Consider the following 6,782-nt stretch of genomic DNA (forward strand, 5'->3'; position numbering starts at 1 on the left):
CAGCCAATTCAAGGCCAAAGTTTCCGCTGACCAGGGTCGAGCCAATCAGCGATAGTCACAGCACCTCTGTGAATCACATATAGGAGAAAAAAACCTGCAGGCAGATGCATTTTGCCACTGGGGAAGGGAGTTAGAAGATTTAACGAGCTGTGCAGACACCAAGGCCAGGAAGGGTGGGGGAGGAGGCGCCCCAGGTGCCTGAGAGGAAAAAATGCCCCTGCAGCCAGCAGAGAAAGCCATGGTAGAGCAGGTGTACCACCCTGCAGCCCATGGAAAAGGCTGAGACCCCACCTGTAGCCCGTGGAGAGGCTCCATGCTGGATGGAGCAGGTGGAGACATAGAGAAGATGCTGTGACCCATGTTGGAGCAAGCCCCTGCCAGCACTTGCAGCCCATGAAGAGAAACAGAGACACAGAGATGAGCAAGAGAGAGATTTGCGCCAGGACAGGTTTGCTGGGGGGAGGCTGGTGACCCCATGGAGGGCTGGGACTGAGAAACATTGTGATTTATTATTGCCCACCATAGCAGTGATCCACAGCAGGGCAGCTGATGAAGAGATAAAGCCCAGTGGGAAAGAACTCATGTTGGAGAAGTTCATGGAGGACTGTCTGCTGTGGGTGGGACCCCATGGTGCAGGATGGGGAGGGTGTGGAATGAATGCCCCCACCCCCCACCCTCCCCTACCCTCCTCACTCCCCCCCCCCCCCCCGACAAAAAGGAAACCAACTTGCAAGGAACTGACCAAAGCCCCCATTTTCCCAATCCCTGCAACCCCAGTGCCATGATGGGGGGGGGGGGGGGAAGAAGGGAGTGAAATTATGACTGGAGTGAAGTATGCTAAGAAGGGAACAAGGGGTGGGGGGGCAGGGGGTAGAGGTGTTTTAAGATCTGGAAAAGGAAAATAGCTCATGAAGAAGTGATGGAGAACCCCATTTTCCCAGTCCTTGCCTACCCCCCTAGGGAGAAAAATCTTGACTAAAGGGAAGTCTGCTGAGAATGGAGGGGTGGGGGGAAGGTTCTACCGAGAACCCCATTTTCCCCAGTCTGTGCCCCCCACCCTGTGCCACAACGGGAGGGAAGAAGGGGGCAAAATCCTGACTAAAGTCTGCTAAGAAGAGAGCGCTGGGGGAAAGGTGTTTTAAGATCTGGTCACGTTGTTTTAAGATCTGGTTGCGCTTCTCATCTGACTGTGGTTTCACTGTGTTGTGTAGTGTAATGTAATAAATTAGATAGTTTCTTTCCTTCACTCTGTGTTGAGTCTGTTTTGCCCATGTCGTTGAGGACAGGATGATCTCTCCCTGTCCTTACCTTGACTCCTAAGCCTCTCAATATGTATTTTCTCCCTGTCCAACTACAAAGGGGAGTAATAGACCAACTTTGGTGGGCATCTGGCCTCCAGCCAGGGCTAAACCACCACAGCTAGTTAACAGCTGTCAGTGAGGGGGCATGCAGACTTTGGCCTCCAGGAATTAGTTGTGTCTGTACATTACCAGCAGAACCTACTCCTGCAAGTTTTGCTCTAAATATTCTGAAGAATGCTAATGCATTGGATGTTTTAGCAACACAAAACACAGACAAAGGCCTGATCTTATTGAGTCTTATACTTTACAGGTCTCTAATATGTTCTTCATATACAGAAATGCAGAATGCTGTTTTAACTGGGGAAGACCCACTGAATAATACCTGTAGAGTATCAAAATGGCTATTGGGTCCCAAGATCCAAAGAGGTACTTCATACAAAACTGTGGTAAAGATATAAAAGCTGTATCCTAAAGCTTATTTTTCTCAGGAAGTCAAGTTCTAAGTTATGGTCCAATGCTTTATTTCAAATAAAGACCAAAAGCTTAACTAGAGTACAATGCAGTCCTGCAATGCATCCTACTTGTTTACAGAATACTGCTGTTGGTTTGCTAATCACAGAATCATAGAATGGTCTGGGTTGGAAGGGACCCAAAAATCATACAGCTCCAATCCCCCTGCCACAGGCAGGGCCACCAACCTCCAGGCATGATCTAGACAAAGTTGCCCAGGGCTCCATCCAACCTGGCCTTGAACGCCTCTAGGGATGGGGCATCCACCACCTCTCAGGGCAGCCTGTTCCAGCACCTCACCACTCCCTCTGTAAAGAACTTCCCCCTAATATCTAATCTAAAGCGTCCTTCCTTTAGTTTTAATCCATTCCCCCTTGTCCTGCCATTCTCTACTCTTTTAAAAAGTTGATTCCCCTCCTGTTTGTACGCTCCCTTCAGGTACTGGAAGGCTGCAATGAGGTCTCTCCGCAGCCTTCTCTTCTCCAAGCTGAACAAGCCCAGCTCCCTCAGCCTCTCTTCGTAGGGGGAGGTGCTCCGGCCCTCTGATCATCTTTGTGGCTCCTCTGAACCCTCTCCAACAGCTCTTGTACTGCAGGCCCCAGATCTGGACACAGCACTCCAGACCATCGCCCACCTCTCTACAACCTCCCTTCAGGTAGTTGTAGGCAATAATAAGGTCTCCCCTCAGCCTCCTCTTCTCCAGGCTAAACATCACCAGCTCCCTCAGCTGCTCCTCATAGAATTTGCCCTCCAGCCCCTTCACCAGCCTGGTTGCCCTTCTCTGAACTCACTTGAAGACCTCACTGTCCTTCTTACGGTGAGGAGCCCAGAACTGGACACAGTATTCGAGGTGCGGCCTCACCAATGCCGAGTACAGGGGCACAATCACCTCCCTAGACCTACTGGCCACACTATTTTTGATACAAGCCATGATGCCATTGGCCTTCGTGGCCACCTGGGCACACTGCTGACTCATATTCAGTCTGCAGTCAATCAAAACTCCAAAGGCCGCCTCTGCCTGACAGCTCTCCAGCCAGTCTCTCCCAAGCCTGTAGCGCTGCATGGGGTTGTTATGTCCCACATGCAGCACTGTACACTTTGCCTTGTTAAACCTCATCCCTTTGGTCTCAGCCCATCGAACCAATCTGTTCAGATCCCTCTGAAGAGCCTCCCTACCCTCAGGCTGATCAACACTTCCTCCCACCTTAGTGTCATCTGCAAACTTACCAAGGAAGCATTCAATCCCTTCATTGAAGTCATTGATAAAGATGTTGAACAAAACTGGACCCACGACTGAGCCCTGGGGGATGCCACTCATGACTGGCCTCCAGTTGGATTTGGTTCCCTTCACCAGCACCCTTTGGGCCCGTCCATCCAGCCAGTTTTTAACCCAGCTGAGGGTCCACCTGTCAAGGCCAGTGGCAGCCAGTTTCTCAGTCAGAATGCTGTGAGAAACCGTGTCAAAGGCTTTACTGAAGTCCAGGTAGACACATCCACAGCCTTCCCCTTGTCCATTAAGCGGGTCACCTTGTCATAGAAGGTGATCAGGTTAGTTTGACAGGATCTACCTTTTGTAAACCCATGTTGACTAGACCTGATCCCCTGGCCATCACTCACGTGCTGCATGATAGCTCCCAAGACGACCCTCTCCCTGATCTTCCCCGGGACTGAGGTCAGACTGACAGGCCTGTAGTTCCCCGGATCCTCCTTCCAGCTGTTCTTACATATGGGTGTCACATCTGCCAGCCTCCAGTCGAGTGGAACTTCCCCAGTCTGCCAGGATTTCTGATAGATGATGGAAAGGGGTTTGGCAAGCACATCTGCTAGCTCTCTCAGCACCCATCTGGCCCCATTGATTTGTAGGTGTCTAACTGGCCAAGTAGGTCGCTAATCATTTCCTCATGAACCTTGGCTGCCGCCGTTTATTTCTGCCGCCAGGGGAGGCCCCGCCCCGGCCTCCGCGAGCACGAGCGCTTCGGGGCCCGTCTCGCCGCCGGCGCCCGCTCAGGGGCTGCCGCTGGCCCGCGCAGCGCCGTGCGTCTCAGCGAACCTCCTCCCTGCGTAGTTGTACGTCGCTCGTTTCCACTCCTGCAAGGACAGACGCCGCTCCACAGGGGGCTTTGCAAATTGCTTTGTAGCTGGCTTCGAGGAAGGTACAGCTACAGAGCGCTGGATGCCAGAAGCAGCCTGGGAGGTAGATGGAACAGGCAGGTCAGTACTTGCCTCTCTACTTTCAGGGAATAAGGGCACCCTCCCCTTCAGCAAGTTGGCAATGGTGGTATCCACACAGTTGGTTTGGGCCAGCTCAATCCTGACGACTTCCAGAGGCACATGGGGCAGCACCTCCTTGACCTGCTGAGCTGTTGCTGTGATCCACATGTCCTCAGGAGCAACACCAGTCAGACTGGAAGGCACCCTGGGCCTGGCTGCCAGGGTCTGGCTTGAGGCTGGGTCAAAGGGGAAAAGCGATATGTGTCTCAGCCTCTTCATGTGTTCATTTTTATCTGCTGCAGTGAGCCATGTGGATACCACACCCAGATCCATAGCCAAAAGCTCCTGAACTTGGAGCGCAAAATCCTCACTCAGTTCTTCAGCTCTTCTGGGGACAGACGGCATCCACCTTGATAAATTGTGAAGGGAACAAAGAAGGTCCAGACCAGCTCTGTAATCCAGGAGGAGTCAGCCACACTCAGTGATCAAAGGCCTCTGAACTTGTAGCACAACTGTCTGTACTACATCCAAGATTGTGAACGGCCAAGAGCTGAAGCAGAGCAAGCTGGCCTGGCTGTTGGTGGCAGCTTCTTCCAGGAACAGCAGCAGCGGTGGGTCTTCTCTGTGGGATGAATAAACCTTCGAGAAATCCACCAGCTCAGCTCGGCTTCCTGTTATTTCCAGCTCCATCCCTGTGAGCAGCAGATGAAGCCAGGGGCACCGTTCAAAGTAGGTGTATTACATGACATCAGAAGTTTGATGATGTTGTGATCAAATTGTGTCATGTGGTTGGTGATATACACCCTTACATTGACGTCATGAAGCTGGGGATCACTTGGCCGCACAAATAAGCCCAGCACTGAGCACACTATACGTACAATGAACTGTTGCAGCACGCTGTCAGGCAGGGCTCAGCTGACCAGAAAGACGTGTATGCCTGTGAAGAAGCGCATGATGAGCAGGCAGAGCCCCACAGGTGCGTAGAGTAGCAGGGCCAGAAGCAGGAACCTGGGAAACCAGTGCAAATCGAAGAGCTGCCCAGGGCTCAGGGCTGCAGGAGTCTCCATCCCCACCGCAGCTGGTGCCTGTAAGGCTGAGCTACACACACAGGTTTCAGTAGTGCCTAGGCAGAGCAGGCGGCCTACGGGGAGTTGTAATACACAACTCAGTCTTGGGCTGCTTTTAAGCTCTTTATCTGCGGAGACACCTTATGGGGAGCTGTGTAGATGGCTCCGACTTGAGTTGTGTTGTAAACAGACTGAAGTGGGCACTTCACAGAACCTGAAAAAACCTGCATGGAGCCTTGCTAAGCCTTGTCTTCCTTCCACAAACATATGTCCTGAGTCCCAATCAAACCACTACTCAAACCGTTTGACAAGCCCTAAGGGTCCCCATTTGGTTTCAATGGGCCAAGACAATGGGAATATGCAAGAGATAGGGCCGAAGATGTCAGGCCCAGCCCTGCATCCTGTCACACACATCAGCAAAATGAACCAAATAAAAGCCCTGGCATTCGGGCTCGTAAGGGGGAGCCGTTCCTCCAACGTTAGGAGGAGACCCTTCCCCCTTAGCCGGCCGGCTTGCTGAGGTAACGTATTGGGAACCCTTACCTGAGAGACGGGGTAAGTGACTATTTGATATGTTTTAAGTGTGTCGTTCTGAGTGACTAACGTATGGGTAATATTTTGCGTGCTTGTGAGCTGTGATCGTGTGTTTTAGGGAAGCTACAGCGGTTGTAATAAGAGTATTTTGTGAGTTGCCTACGGGGAGTGTAACCGTGGGGTTTGTGACTCTGCTGCGGATCATTTTATTGTGTGTTGTGTTGGCAGTAGAGTATTTTGTGGATCTTTGTGATTGTAATCAGTGTGGTCATACTTCCAAACTGCAATAGTGAATTCCCCATTGTATCCAACAATAACCTGCAAGTGACTTACTGAATTTGCATTCTTTTTTAAATAAATTACTATTAATTCTATTTTAAAAACCTGTGGTCCAGTGCCTTTCCGTCACAGTGCCTTAGGGGTGCCCGACACCCACGGCCATCTTCCCCACAGCCACCTGCCCGGCCCGCATGGAGCAGCATACATAGAGGGGCAAAAACCTTTAAAAGGCAACAGCTCTCTTTCAGAAAGGGTATTTAAAGCCAGACAGGGAACTGTGCTACTGTGCTGACAGAACAAACCATCCCAGTCATTAGTGCAAACACAGGCTCAGCAACACGCATGCCACTTCACTACAGTGTGGGGCATAAGTGGCTCACGGGAACACGTGTGTGTGTACTTGGGAGATCATCTCTTTGCACAAGACAGTCTGCTGCAGTTGGGATGGGTACGTTTGCTCCCTTTCCAGCTGGCTAGGCTGGATAGCCCAAGTCACCATTTGAGTCCAGAGATCATTAATGACTGAACATATTCAAATTACATGTAAAAACTCAAGGAGATGGAGTTTAAACTTTATACAGTAAATTTAAACTCAGAGGACTTATCAAATATTCACTAGCCTCCACAGTGCCTCTCTGACACAGAGGCATACAAACAAAAATAACCTGGGGGGGGGTGGGAGGGGGTGGGTGGGTGTTGGTATTTTTTGGTGAGGTGGTGGTTGCTTTTGTTGGATTATCCTTTAACCAGAATGGGAGAACCGGAAAAAAAAAACCAAACCCACAAACCCCCCCCAAAAGCAACAGGAAAACCCACCCAATCGACCCCAAAAAAATCAAAATGCAAACCAGCAGATACCCCCGGGAAAGCTTTCCCAGCG

At 51.0% G+C, this 6,782-nt stretch overlaps 1 pseudogene across 1 annotated transcript; it reads right to left on the reverse strand.

Moving 5' to 3' along the window:
* Nucleotides 1–3,815: 3,815 nt before the first annotated feature.
* Nucleotides 3,816–5,089, reverse strand: LOC311203493 (lipid droplet-regulating VLDL assembly factor AUP1-like; annotated as a pseudogene). Its single transcript has one exon. The product of its transcript is annotated as a lipid droplet-regulating VLDL assembly factor AUP1-like (transcript).
* Between the last annotated feature and the right edge of the window lie 1,693 nt (nucleotides 5,090–6,782).

Source organism: Gallinula chloropus, assembly GCF_964237585.1.
Source record: "Gallinula chloropus genome assembly, chromosome: Z".
Taxonomy (NCBI): Eukaryota; Metazoa; Chordata; class Aves; order Gruiformes; family Rallidae; genus Gallinula; species Gallinula chloropus.